Source organism: Camelus bactrianus, chromosome 3 (genome assembly GCF_048773025.1).
Source record: "Camelus bactrianus isolate YW-2024 breed Bactrian camel chromosome 3, ASM4877302v1, whole genome shotgun sequence".
NCBI lineage: Eukaryota > Metazoa > Chordata > Mammalia > Artiodactyla > Camelidae > Camelus > Camelus bactrianus.
Genome location: NC_133541.1, coordinates 6783006 through 6797661, shown reverse-complemented (window position 1 = coordinate 6797661; position 14656 = coordinate 6783006). Strand labels below are relative to the sequence as shown.

The 14656-nt window shown below is 43.1% G+C and overlaps 1 protein-coding gene across 1 annotated transcript in view; it reads right to left on the bottom strand.

The window, feature by feature from the left end:
- Positions 1-14656, bottom strand: part of ADCY2 (adenylate cyclase 2) — a 378985-nt gene that overhangs the window by 329514 nt on the left and 34815 nt on the right. The window lies entirely within an intron of this gene.

The following is a 14656-nucleotide window of genomic DNA, read 5'->3' as shown; positions in this document are numbered from 1 at the left end:
ACGCAGTACCTGTCTTTCTCTGTCTGACTTATCTCACCCAGCATAGTGCCCTGAAGGCCCATCTGTGTCACAAAGGAAGGATTTCCTTCTTTTCTAAGGCTGAAAATACTCCATCTCGTGTGTGTACATAAAGAAAAACCACATCTTCTTTATCCATTTATCTACTGGCGGACACTTAGGTTGCTTTCGTATCTTGGCTATTATACACAATGCTGCAATGAACATAGGGGTGCACATATCTTTTCAAATTAGTGTTTTTTGTTTTCTTCAAGTAAATACCCAGAAATGGAACTGCTAGACTGTATGGTAGTTCTGTTTTACTTTCTATTTTTTTCATAGTGGCTTCACCAACTTACATTCCCTCCAACAGTGCACAGGGGTTCCCTTTTGCCCACATTTTTGCCGAGACTTGGTATCTCGTCTTTTTTATAATAGCCATTCTAATAGGTGTGAAATGTTATCTTAGTGTGGTTTTGATTTGCCTCAAGAGTTCTAATTTTGATAATGCTGAACATTTATGTTTATATTTTAGCTAAACAGGAGAACAATTTTCCAATAATTTTATGGTTTAATATACTTCATATTTTATAGTAAAGGAGCCAAGTAAATGTTACCTGCATTCTTAATACTGCATGTAAACGGTCCTTGCTTATCAACTGTGCTAATTACAATATTCAAAGGCACAGATAGCCCTATAGATGGGATGGAATTATACCTTCTTCTTTGCAAAGAAAAATTACCTCTTAAATTGCTATGGATAATGCATTCAAGTTATTTACCTTGTTAATGTTATGTGCCATGTCTAGTTTTGGATTTATCGGTCATTTACATTCCCGAATAAACACAACCATAACTGCAGATCAAATCAAGGACATATACTGATCTTCACTAGGAAGTTGCCAAAACTATTCTTAGAAAAAAATGTAGCCATTTCAAAATCACTGCTAGTAAAAAGGTCACCTGCTTGGAGGGTAATTATGTTACAAAGAATAAATCTCAAGGTCTCTCCAAAACATAAGTTAGGGGGTTGAAGTGAACAAGTGGAATGAAAAATGACAGTAAATTCTGCATTAGCATGTGCACAGCTAAGAAAAGAAACATCAGCCTCCTCGAAGCCCTGACTTGCCCGGCCTCACTTGGAATAGCCCGGGCTAGGGTCAGCGAGTGCTCGCTCTGCCCCATCTGCCTGTGGGCAGGCAATGCCCGGCCCCACTGGCGCTGGGCTTGGCCATGTGACTGGCTTTGGCCAATAGGCGGGAGCAGTGGCCGTAAGTGGGCTGCTCATATGGCTGGTCCCTGTGCTCTGAGGACCCGCCACAAGAAAATGCCTCCAGCAGCCCCTGATCCTTGAAGTATGCAGATGTCCATGAGGCAGATCTGAGCCCGCCTGCAGCCTGGAGTTAGGGCCAGCCCTCGCCAACCCACGTGCCTGCGTGAGAAACATGCTCTTTATGATTTAAGCCCCTGAGCTTGGGGAGGTGTTTTTCAGCATCTCCGTGGCCATGGCCGACCGAGAGATGACTCAAAGCTGACCTACCCCAGCCCCACCAGCATCCCCGTGGCCCTGTCTTCAATCAGCCTTTATGGCATGAAGACTAATTCCTTCCATCTGAGCATTTCCTCTCAGGCTGCCTCAAAATCAATCCCATCTGACTCTTTCCCAAATGACCTAAGTGTTCTCTGCTTTGTGAACCAGCACGTCTTAGGTAAAAGTCTTTGCCATATTGTCCAGCCTCCCGTGATTGTCTTATGACTGATGGTGGAATCACACTCTTCGGGGAGGATCATACTTCCTGAAGGCATAGGCTTTTTCTTATATTTCTTTTAGGAAGCAAGAATTTGAGACAGAAAAGTCTTTTAACATATGCTGGCTGGAAAATTAAAACTTGTGAACCAGGGAGCAGAAGCTCCAAGCAGACTGAATGCCACAGAATATGTGTCTTAATTTTTCTAAACATGTGGGAGAAAAAAAAAACAACAAGGCATCTTTAAAAATATGGATAATATGTTAGGGGAATACATCTGATCAAACTGTTCCACATTAGCGAATTATCTGAAAAACACAAGTAAATAGTTCTTCCTCATTATATAATATTACCGCAGAAAACAGTTTATTACCACCATTAACAATTTAAAGTGAAACATCAACTATCAAAACCCCTATGCTTATTATTAATAAGATTAAAGACCATATAATGTTTTGGTCCAAAGCTCATTAATCAAGGGCATACTCCTTTTTTCCTGCTCCTTTTCTCCTCTTGTTCATCACAAACACCCTGATGACGCAAGCAGCAGCAGAGCACCCTCCAGCATCAAAGCCCACCGTGACCATAATTACCATCCCCCCCACATCCCCGAGGACACAGTCAGCTGCATGTGAGAACCGGGGTCTTCAGGCAGCTCAGCACTCAGAAGACTGCATTCTAGAAATCACATCAGAAATTCAGGGCTAACAGTGAGAATTCTGCTCTTGAAATAAAATGCATATGTTTGCTTGTTTCTACTTAGCTTGTTTTATATGCATTTTATTAATCAAATGTTAAGGTTCATGCAACTTTTGCAAACATGGTCTTCTTGCTGGTACAGTGATAACTCAGTGACTGAACAAACTGTGTTCTCTGCTATCAGCTGTGTCATTCTTCTCAGCTTCAGAGAAAAATCAGGATGCTTTTCATACTGAATGGACTACGGGAAGGATGGACAGAATTCCTTAGCCAAGAAGTGGTCCTTCTGCACCCTGTGCCCGGGGCTGGGGGTAGACTGTTCGCACCCTGTCATCCTCTCCCTGAATATTCTCTCCTTTAGGGTTTGACTTTGCATCCCCTCCCATCAAGAGGTGGAGTCCTCCTCTCTAGCCCTTGAGGCTGGGCTGGCCTTAAGTCTTGCGTGGTCAAGAGGAAATACAGGGGGTTGCTAGGCTGATTCTGAGGTCTTGCTCTTGCCCATTTTTTAGGAACCCTGTGAATGACTCCAGAGCAGCCTGCCAGGGGAAGGATGATCATAAACAGGACAGACAAGGCACCACAGCTGAGGACATCCCAAACCATGCAGCCCTCAGCGGACCAGCAGCAGACCACAGACACACGAGGGAGCCCAGCTAAGACCAGAATGGCGGCGCCCGCAGGGTTATTTTAAGTGACGAAATTCTGGGACGGTTTGTCTACCAAAGCTTCCTGATATGTGAGATCTTCACCCCAAACTGCAAATGTAGCCTATTTCTTAACATCACAAAGCATCAGTGCAGAAGATGGTGAAAGTCAAGTGGGACTATTCTCTAAACAAAAATCAACATTCGTTTTCCCACCTGGAGCAGCATGGAATCACTTGGAGACACTTTTAAACACAGATTGCGTGGGCCACACTGAGAATCTGACTCAGTTGTTCTGGGGCGGGGCCTGAGAATCTGCACTTCCAGCAAGTCCCCAGCTTTTGCTCATGTTATTGGCATGGGAACCACACACTGGGATCTCTCCTTGACAGGACCAGGTAGACTGCGAATAAAAGATTTGCTTACAGAATATGCAAATTACTGGATTGAAAGATTATAAACACATCTTCAAAAATCCAATCAGACTAGGGAATCCAGTCAGATTCCAACATAAAGAGAAAAGGAATTATATTTAGCATTCAGGCACACTAGGCAAAATTCACCTCAGGCCACCAGCACTTCATGAATTACTGCCAATGCAAGAATTTATTGCTAGATTTAAAACTAAGGATTTTCTCTTACAGTTAGAAGAGCATGAGTCACAGTTAAAATTACAGCCGGAATAAACAGTGTTTCCATATACTATTAATATTTAAATTTTGGAAATCACAGCAAGCGGAGTATCTGTTTCCTTCAGCCTGATCGCAGCTAAGATTTCAGACATTATTCATGTTGCTGATGTCACCCATGGTTTGCGGAACACACACACTTTCACTCTGGATGTCTTACCTCAGGAACGTAAACATTGAATTCTCTGGAGCTCTGAGTTTTATTGGCAGAGATTCCTGACTCTTTTTCAGGCACATAAAACTATTTCCATCCAGTCTCCTTTAATCTCTGCATTTGAAAGATCATTAGCGTACGTTGAATTCCTAAAGGCGTACAACTCTTCAAGGAAAATTCATTTTGTTCAAGTCAATAACATAATTGATAATTGAGAAAACGGATTTACTTAAACAGAAACAGTTTCGAGTTCTGTTTTCATTTCAAAGTAGCGATTAATACTCCAATTTATGGCAAGTTTAAATGTCATTACTTTATACACCATGAACATATCTGGAGAGTAAGTTCAAAGCAAATGCTGTGCGTGTGCAATGACACCGCTCTCCTCCTCACAGAAACTGTCAGATATTCTATCTCAAGCCCTCATTTGTTCAAGATGGGAGTAGCAGACAGAATCGTCATTTATCTTAAATTTTGTTTCTACTAAAAGTTACCTAATCACTTATATAATATATATTATATAAACATGCTTTTATATATTATATTATATAATATATAATAGCAAATAAGTATACTACATTATTATAAATATTACAAACAACTTTGTTACAATTATATATTTATGCTATATATAACATACAATATATGAAATGTTTTATAAGTTATTACATATTATATAACTTACAAAAGGTATGTATTCATATATTTCATAAGCTATATATAATAAGAAAAATATTTCATATAGTATATATCATCTATAACATACAACTTATAAAATGTACATACTACATAAATTTGTGACTATGTTTTTTAATTGAATAGGTATTTATTTCAATCCTATGTAATGAGTGACAGTATCACACCTGCTAGAGACTCTTCCCTCAACTACCCACAGTTTAAGGACCTCTTTGTCAGCTGTGTTTCAAGTTTTCATGGAACAGCGTGGGATCATGGCTCTCCCATCTCAGACAGACCCTTAGATTTGAATCTGTCTCTTACACAAGGCAGAATAAGCTTAGCCTCTCTTTGGAATATCAGAATATCAACAGTGACAACAACGTAAACGTGGCCGGAACAACCAACGTGTTCCTCCCTTTTGCTCTCAAATGAATATTCAGTACGTCACAAGCAGAGCCCAGGAGAGGGCCAGGCAGGTTAAACTTCCTGTGGTTAACAAAAAAGAATGAAACCCTATTCCACAGGAGGGGTATAAAGTGTTAAAACTTCCTCACAGAGCTGTTTGGAAGTATACTCTGGAACCCTACAAATACTCTTTCGGACCAGCAACTTCATTTTTTGTAATCTATACTAAGAAATGACTAGAAAAAGCACAAAAAATACTCTACGGGTAAGGGCGTTCTGTCACAGCATGATGATAATGATGAGAAAATTTAGAATAACCTAAATATCTGACAAGAGTTTAGGTAAACTGTGCAGGAAAGTGAAAGAATGAAGAATTTCAAATACCTGTGGAAAAGGCAAGCTATTAAACTGCTGACTGACGACGCACCCCGAGCACACGGCAACGCGGAGGAGGGCACCCAGGGGACCTTCCGAAACAGGCAGGCTCCACCCTGCCAGGTGGGTTATCAATGGATTTCATGTTCTTTGCAGCTGAACATACTTTTATTATATCATAATTTTTGCAGCAAAACATCATTTTTCAAGGTAGCAGGACTGTGTCCCTCTTCTTCGTAAGTCTTTTGTTGGATTATGTAAGAACAGAATTGCTGCCCCATGTCTGGAAGTGGTAAATGCAAAGCTTCAGGGACAGGGCAGCAAAGCAGGACCGGAGGGGGAACTCGTACCTCGAACTTTGAAGTATCTGAAAACTGTTTTCTTTATCAGGAATTGAGAACTAAATCCTCTACATCAAGTTGGCTGTTTTCAAAGTGGAAAGTGAACTACCAATGCCTTTCAGTTTCTGTACTCGGTCATTATGTATCTCCCCAGGGGAATAAACATTTCCCATTTTATTTTTATTTACTTTTTTTTCCTGCTATTTGTGTTCAGAAGCGGGGGCTAAGTGGAGCTGGCATCTGTTGGTTTAGCTTCTCAATGCCACACCGATAAAGTCCCACATGTGAGAAGCTAGGACACAGGGACACTTCCTGTGACCCCAGTGCTAAAACAGGCATCAAGTACACAGAAAACACATTTGAATGACTCCTTTTAAAAAGAAGGATGGTTTTGTTTTTCAGCCTATTTTGAGGGGTCAACATTTTAAAATGAAAGAGAGTTCAGCTGCTTTTGGGCAGAAAGTGTGAACTGGTGGATTTGTTTCCATGAGTTTCTGAACTTGAGAAGCTGACAATCAAGAATGTAGTTTGGTGCAGTCTTAGAAAACAAAAAATAGACACCGTATGATCCAGCAATCCCACTCCTGGGTATATATCCAGAAGGCATATATATCTAATTTGAAAAGATACACGCGCCCCAGTGTTCATAGCAGCACTATTTACAATAGCCAAGACATGGAAGCCACCTAAATGTCCATCAACGGATGACTGGATAAAGAAGTTGTGGTGTATTTATATAATGGAATGTGACTCAGCCATAAAAAAGAATAAAATAATGCCATCTGCAGCAACATGGATGGCCTGGAGATTGCCATTCTAAGTGAAATAAGGCAGAAAGAGAGAGAAAAATACCATATGATATCATTCATATGTGCAGTCTAAAAAAAAGACACAAACGAACTTATTTACAAAACAGAAACAGACTCACAGACATAGAGAACAGACTTATGGTTACCAGGGGGAGAAGAGGGTGAGAAGGGATAAATTGGGAGTTCGAGATTTGCTACTAACTAATATATGTAAAATACATAGATGACAAGTTTATATTGCACAGAGAACTATATTCAATATCTTGTAGTAACTTACAGTGAAAAAGAATATGGAAACAAATACATACTTGTTCATGTATGACTGACGCATTATGCTGAGCACCAGAAACTGACCCAACATTGTACACTGACTATACTTCAATAAAAATACACATACACAGAATCCAACTACTTTGTTGTCCAAAGAACACCTCTTCCGCCCCTGGCTCTCGTGGTCACAGATGTTGATGGGTCCACGTATGTGCTTACATACGGCAAAACTGAGACCAAGAACGTGGAGCATATCAATAAATCTAAGTGGCCCTAACCTGCTATCAAAAAAATATGTTCATGCTATAAAACAATAAAAGGCAATCTGGGGCTACAATTTTGGTGTCAGACATGGTGGAATTCAGGACAAAAAACATTTAAAAGCAGACAAATGCAGGCACTTCATAGTGCTAAAGACAACGAGGGGCAGTCAAAATCCTGAAATATAAGTGATTCTATTAAAGATCAATAGAATTCATTTCTAAAGATGTCAAAAGGCATTTAACAAAATTCAACAGCAGTTCTTTATAAAAACACCTGGTAAAAAGGCATTGATAGATGCTTACTTACCACTGAATGCAATTATATACATAAAAATCTCAGCCCAAATGCCAGGATCCTACTTAAGGAGGAAACACTGGAGACATGCCTACTAAAGTGAGAAAAATGACACAGATGCCAACTGTCACCACTGCTGTTAAACATGGTAATGGACGTATCAGACAATGCAATGAGACAAGAGAAAGCAATTAGAGGCATAAGAATTCTAGGGAAAAAAGACAGGAAACCAACCTTCTATGTAAATAAAACTGCCTGTCTACAAATTCAGAAGTACATTAAAGACTTTAATAAAAAAGAATTTAGTCAAATAGTGGGATATAAATTTAACAGAGAAAAGTCAATAAACCTCCTTTATAACACAAATAGCTAAAGAAAAAAAATGAGAGACAAGACAATGGAAAAAAGTACCCCATTTAAAGTGGAAAATAATTAAATGAATGACAATGAAACATAATACCCAGGCACAGAAATGAGGCAGGTGCCAAATCTGTATGAGAAACTTTATACATTCCTGAAAGAACAAAATAGAAATACAGACACCAATAAATGGAAACTATATCATGTTCTTGAGTCACAAATTCTCCCTAGATTTAGCCATGATTTTAATGCAATTCCAAAAAACATATCAACATGTTTAGCTTTCTTTTTTTCCTGGAGCTGGAAAAGTTAAAGTCTATAAAATTATAAAAGATCTACCAGATATTAAAACATACTACAAACCCTCCAAAATTAAAACAGAGTGGTCCTGGCACACAAACAGACTAATGGAAGAGAAGAAAGCTGAAAACCAGGCCCAGGCGAAGGGGAGACTTGGCCCAGGAGAGCAGTGGCACCCTTTCAATGAACAGCTTTGGGCCAGCTGCGCAGCCCCTTAGAAAAAGGCAAAGCATGTCATGCCTGCACCAAGGTCGATGCCACACCAACCCGGAACCTAAACGTTAGAGACGGACTCCTGAAGGGGTGCGCCACTGTAACCTAGGAGCGGCGGGGGGACTCCCTAAACGTGCCCCCAAATCTAGAAGAATAAACTAAAGGCTGACTAATTTAGCAACACAAAAACTTGAAATAAAACTTTGGCATGCAAAGCATCGCAAGGAAACTCAAAAGATAAAGGACAAAATGGGGGGAATATCTGCAACTTACATCGAAGGCAAATCACTAGTAGCCCCAATGCGCAAAGAACTCCTCAAAACAGAGAGCGTTCTAGTATGAAAATGGGAGAAGACACACACAGTTCCTGACAGCTGTCTGCCAGCACACTCCTGCGTACACATATTTCATGTGCACAATTTAATGAGTTCGGGGACAGGCACACACCCGTGAAACCATGACCACAATCAAGGCAATACACGTCTTCATCACCTCCAAGAACTTCCTCCTGCACCCCTCCTGCCGTGGCGAGAACACTTCACATGAGACCGGCCCTCTCACATGTTTAGGCCCAGCTGCGTTGCCACCCGTTGGCACCGCATCGTACAGCAGGTCTCAGCAACGCGCCCACCCCGCGTTACTGGGGAGTCACTCAGCAGGTACAAATTTCAGTCCCTACACTTGTTAGTATCTGCCCACCATCTCTCCACCTGCGACCTGCAGGGCGCCATGACCTCCTCGTCACCTGAGACTTCTCTTACTCCTCTGCCCACAGCCTGAACTCTGCCATCATCACGGCCTCATCTCTACTTTGAAACTCAGCTTTCTCTTGGGCTCGCAACTCCCATCCGACTCCCAGAAACGCCGAGATCAACGATCTCCATGTTGGAGACGGGCTCGTGGAGGCGCGCTCCTTTGCAGCCTAGGCGTGGTGGGAGGGCCTCCTAAACGTGCCCCCAAATCTAGAAGAATAAGCTACAAGGTCGACGCGTTCGCTAAGCCAAGGAAGGAAGGCCTCCTTTCATGCTCACCTGAGTCTCCTCCTGTCTCCCTTCACCTCAGACTCGAAACCCCGCCCAGCCTCCCGCATTGTTCAAAATGCTAAATGTTTACCCAAGTGCAGCCTAGGGCTACCCGTCTCCATGTCTCTACTCTTTGCCAGCTGAATAAGGGAGCTGCAGCACGCAGGGTGCGGGAAAAGGGGCCCCAGGATGCGGTAAGGCTGACCGCACTCACTAATACTAAACGAGCATCTGCCACTACGTGCCAGGCACTGCTGAGCTAAGAGTTATCCCCGCTACGCTTCCTGCGGCCCCCGGAGCTGCTGCTGGTGTGACTCTGATTTCACAGATGGGGAACCTGCGGTGGACAAGTTGTTCCCCTTGATCAAGAGTTGGTAACTTGTACAAAGCGACACTGCACGTGTCCCTAGGACGTGACCTGCAAGCCCCGGCTCTTACTCCACAGCCCTCACAGCGGCATGCGTTCATGCCCAGGGTCCAGGCGACCCATGTGTCCTCCGCAGAGGGCCCGGGCAAACCCATCGCTGCAGGGGAGGCCGAGGGACAAGCCTTAAAGCTGTGTAAAGCTTTATGCAGCAACTGCACACCTTTACTTAGCTTTGCGCCGGCTGGAGGGGGTTGATGGAGATCACACACAGGGGAGGCTGAGCACCCTACACCAGGCCCTGTCCTGACACACTGTTACAATGCTCTGGCTGAGTTCTTGCAGCCATCTAGGAGCCGGGAGTCAGCGCCAGACCCACGGCTGGTACCCGCGAGGCAGGGCTGTGCCTGATCCCAGTGGTCCCTTTAGACAGTCTCCTTCCTGCCTAAACGTCACTCGAGGGACAGGGACAGCCCCTTGTGAATGTGGAGAGGCTCTCAGATAAGTCACAGCCTGATGCCAAAGGATTCCCCAGGACACTGGCTGAGGAAGCGGCAGTGTTTGGTCTGGATGCAGGGCCCCTCCCTGCCACAGGAGCATCCCCGCCACGTCTCCCTTAAGCTCCTGCACAGGGTTGTCTCTCAGGAGCCCAGGAGAGCTCTGGGATGCTGTGTCACCCAGCTGGGCACCTGCAGTCAAACTGGCTGCCAAACGCACCAGCTGCTGAAGATGTCACTGCCGACACCGGGGATCACTCATCAAGGACACTGATCAAAGGACGGCCGTTTCAGAATGTTAATCCTGGAAGCCCTCAATCCTTCACATGGACCTGTTCTCTAGTTTTCTAAAGCTATCGTCACTTTGCAATATTTCAACAATGAGGTGAAATTGAGTGAGACCAAAATACAGCTCACAGAAACACCAAGACCAAGACACATTATTTTAATACAAGACATATGAAAATGGAAAAGGTGATGAGAGAGACAGATATCTGAAACCAAGCAGTTCCAGTGCCATCTCTGGGGGCTGTTACACTGATCTGGTTGTTATTCGACCTCCCAAGGTGAGGCGGTCCATCCTCACTCCCGTGGTTATGTCCACATCATCACCAAGAACACTGAATCAGTGAACACTGAATCATTAAACACGGGCCAGCGAGGCTCCTGTGGGCCCTGGGCACAACGTTTTCCTCAGCCGACCTATACATAACCTTGTTTTATTGCGTTTCTGACAGAGACACCTTATTTACTCTCTATTGTTGATTCACTAACACTGAACTCACAGCCAATGTCTCTGTACCTTGGGCCTGAGTGAAGCTTCTCTAACATGCATTTTCTCCAGAAGGCTCAGCACAGCCTTCTTGCATTTAAGAATATCACGCAGCATTTCAGCAAGATGCTTGGAGGCCGTTTTAAGCAGGGAAATCATCAACACAAAGCACAAAAATACAAAAAAAAAAAAAAGGCACTAAGTCAATCGCAAAAAAAGGCACTAAGTCAATCGCAAAAAGGACGTTTGCTGACAGTGTGAGCTGAAACCAGGAGGCCGAGCATGCCTGTTCCAGCTCAGCTGAGAACGTGCACGCGGGGCAGCTCAGGTTTCCCGCTGCTCTGCGCGTGTCCAAACACGGCCTCAGGTACTGATTCTGGGGTTACAAATACATCTCAGCCAGGAAGCAAATGTGCAAATCTGGAAGCTGCAAATAATGGGGATTGACAGCACTTCTATTCCAATGCTGACTCTGCCCAAAAACCAAAGTAAGAACTCTGAGATTTCCAAGGGTTTCTAAAAATTTAACATTGGCCTTTATGTACAGAAATCCATCATTACTAAGTCACTTCATTAACTTTTGGGGGAAAACACTTGCCAACCTGAGGATATCATTCACATCTAACAGTTCTAAGAGCTGGCGTCTCTGCTGTTCAGTCATGCTGGGCAGAAACACCGCAGGGTTATGAGCGAGGCTGGAGCCCTGCTGCCCACCGCAGGCCCTGTCACCGAGCACGCGAACAGACGGCCGATACGCCAGAGACAGGAACCTTCACCGTTCTCTCAGCTGTCATCACAGCCTCCAACTACTCCCAGCGCCCCTTTTTTCAATTAGAAATCTTTACGAACTCTTAAGGAGAATTATATTTATTTAATGAACAGCTTATGTGCAACAGCAGTGCTTCTAGACCTCAGCCCTGGCTGGTCTTAGCCCTGAACTCTTCCTGCTGGACACAGACTCCAGGTCCTGCTGCAGATTCCGATGACGTCAGATGCCACAGGACAGGTTCCCATGTGGGGTTGTGTGTTAAATAATGAGTGAAGGGGCATCCGGAAGAGATGTCAGCCAAAACCAAGCCCAGGTTTTCCTCCAATGGAGGAAAATAATGCTCTTGTTCCAAAAACACACATCCTCTTCCCTGGGCCCCACGTGCTATAGAAGACTTTATGTCGGTTCACTTGAGAGTATTGGCAAGATGTTGAAACTGATCCTGGAGGATCTCCGTGCAATAGAGCCCTAGACTTCTGCCCAGTACAACCTGCCAAAAACAATGACCTCATTGTGCCACTGTGTTACTCCTCAGACTGCTGCAGCCTGAAAAAATGCCCAAGGAGTGCTCATAACCCCCTTTGTTCCGCTCTGATCTTCAACACACACCCAACTGACTAGGTTTCCCAGGTAACCTAGTGCCAGAAAGGCGGTGTTCTGCTTAGCAGGCAGGAGCACTCTCTAAACAGCAATAAAACCATAAATTGGCATTCTGGGTGGAAGTGGATTAATTCTCCACAGTCAGATCATCCTATAAAGCTACAAATGAGATCCTGGACCCAGATGGTCCTTGACCAGGACAGACACTAAAGAAATCTTGGCTGAAAAAACTGGCTCTTTATGTTCGCAATATGTGGGACACAACTTTGCAGGACCCCATGTCCACCCTCGTGAGGTCTAGGGTCTCGGGGCTCTCCCCACTGTGAAACTCACCAGTAACCAGACAAAAGCTCAGAGCCGTCCCGGGACCAGCAGACAGATGCCTTCCGAACTAAAGGCATGTTTCTGCTTTCAGTTTATAAGACAGCCCTTGGAGTCTGGACCCACATCCTAAGAGCACACAGCATCCACATGTACCCGACTGAGCCGTGGTATCTGCATTTCCAACAAGGAAAGAAGTAACTATCTAGATGCTGCGTTTCATCTTCACCAAAGACGTACGGAGCGTGGAGGGACCAAGAAAGCAAAGCCTTAGACGCTGACCAAGATTTTGTGTTCAGCACACCGCGTGTGTCTGCGGTCAAACGCTGGCACACACCTTGAAAGAAGACATGCAGAAGAAAACTGAGGGGGAGAAGAGGCACGGTTTGAATCAATCCACAATTATTTCATTTAATTCTTCCATGGTAATATTCTAATTGTTACCATCATGGGTCAACAGGAAAAAGCTGTTAAAAATACAACTTGACAGCATGCCCATGGAAAACTCGAAGGCAAAGGTGCCTTCATTTTCATCCTTCATTCTCAAACATTTTGTCAATAGTTTTAAGGGTTGTTTCTTTTTTTTTTTGGAATAGTTGAAAACAAAGGAAAACAACTAATATTCAATTGTGATACCACTTACTTTACAGGACTTCAGGATTAGGGCTATTAATTACTCTCCCGAGTATTTATTCCACGAAAACAGAATGCTATCACTATTCAGCTATTTCTTTTAAGGGACCATATTCTTTGCACATTTTGATTGAGTTGTCGTTCATTGTCAAACATGGATCCCAGAGACCAGATCTCACCATCATTCACTCTTGCATTCCCTGGCATCTGTATACACTGAACATTATTTTTACAGTTTGAAAGATAGAACACGTTTTATAAAAACTAGCAACAAACACACACATTCAAAGGGGAAAAGGAGGGTTGGTTGTTCACGATGGTGAACGACAATCCCACCACGGAGGCGGTGGGACAGGAAGCAGCAGGAGAGAAAGAAGGCTGACAGCTCTCTCAGCGGCGGCTGAGAGGCTGCTAACGAGGTCAGATCCTAAAAGCTGGGCTGGGACCCACAGTACAGAACAGCAAATCCAGGTCAAAGGCAAAGTTATATTCAGTACAACTGACGTCCTTTTCAGTGTTTATTTTACTCTAAAATGTAAAACACTAAAACCACTAAAACCAGAACTTTTCAAAGTAACAACAAATAATATGACGGCCGCCCAAGAACACACCTCGTACACTGAACACTACGTCCTAGAGACGTCCATCCTATTTTTTTGCATAAACATATATGTATATTTATGAAACACACACACTGAGGAAGTTACAGCTAAAATCTCCTCCTCACATTGTCCTCTCTCTTCCCCCACAAAAAACCAATAGGTAGAAATTAGTCCGGTATTCTCCTCTATTCTTTTAATACGGTACTCAGAGTACAGGTACACATATCATTCGCATCATTTTGCAACTTCCTTTTCCACTCAGCACTATGCTTCCAAGATTTCTCAGAGTTGATCTATGTAGACCTATTTATTCATTTGACTCTTACTTAGTATTTCATTGAGTAAAATACTGTAACTGATCTATCCAGTTCCCAGCCGATTTCTCTACATGCCTCCTGGGGCTCACACGTAAGGCGGCTTCTTGAGTATCTACAAAGAAACAAAAATAACTGGGATGGCTCTTTCCTTTTACACTTCTTCACCGATTTTCTTTCATAATCAGAGAAAAGTTTTCCCTTCTCATGCCTTATTTAAGAAACTCTTGCCTACACTGATGTTAAAAGGAGATTTTCCTCTACATTTTTTTAAAACCTTAATGGCTTGCTTTCCTCAGTTAGATTTAAATCCACCTAGAATTCATATTTTTATATGGAATAAAGTAGGAATCTGATTCTTTCCATAAGAAAAATCTATTTCTTTCTTTTGTTCATCTATTTCAATTATTCATTTTTTCATTTACTGAACAGTCTATCACACCCCCATTATTTTTTTAAATTGAAGTACAGTTGATTTACAATGTTTCAGGTGTACAGCATAGTGATTTAGTTGTACATATA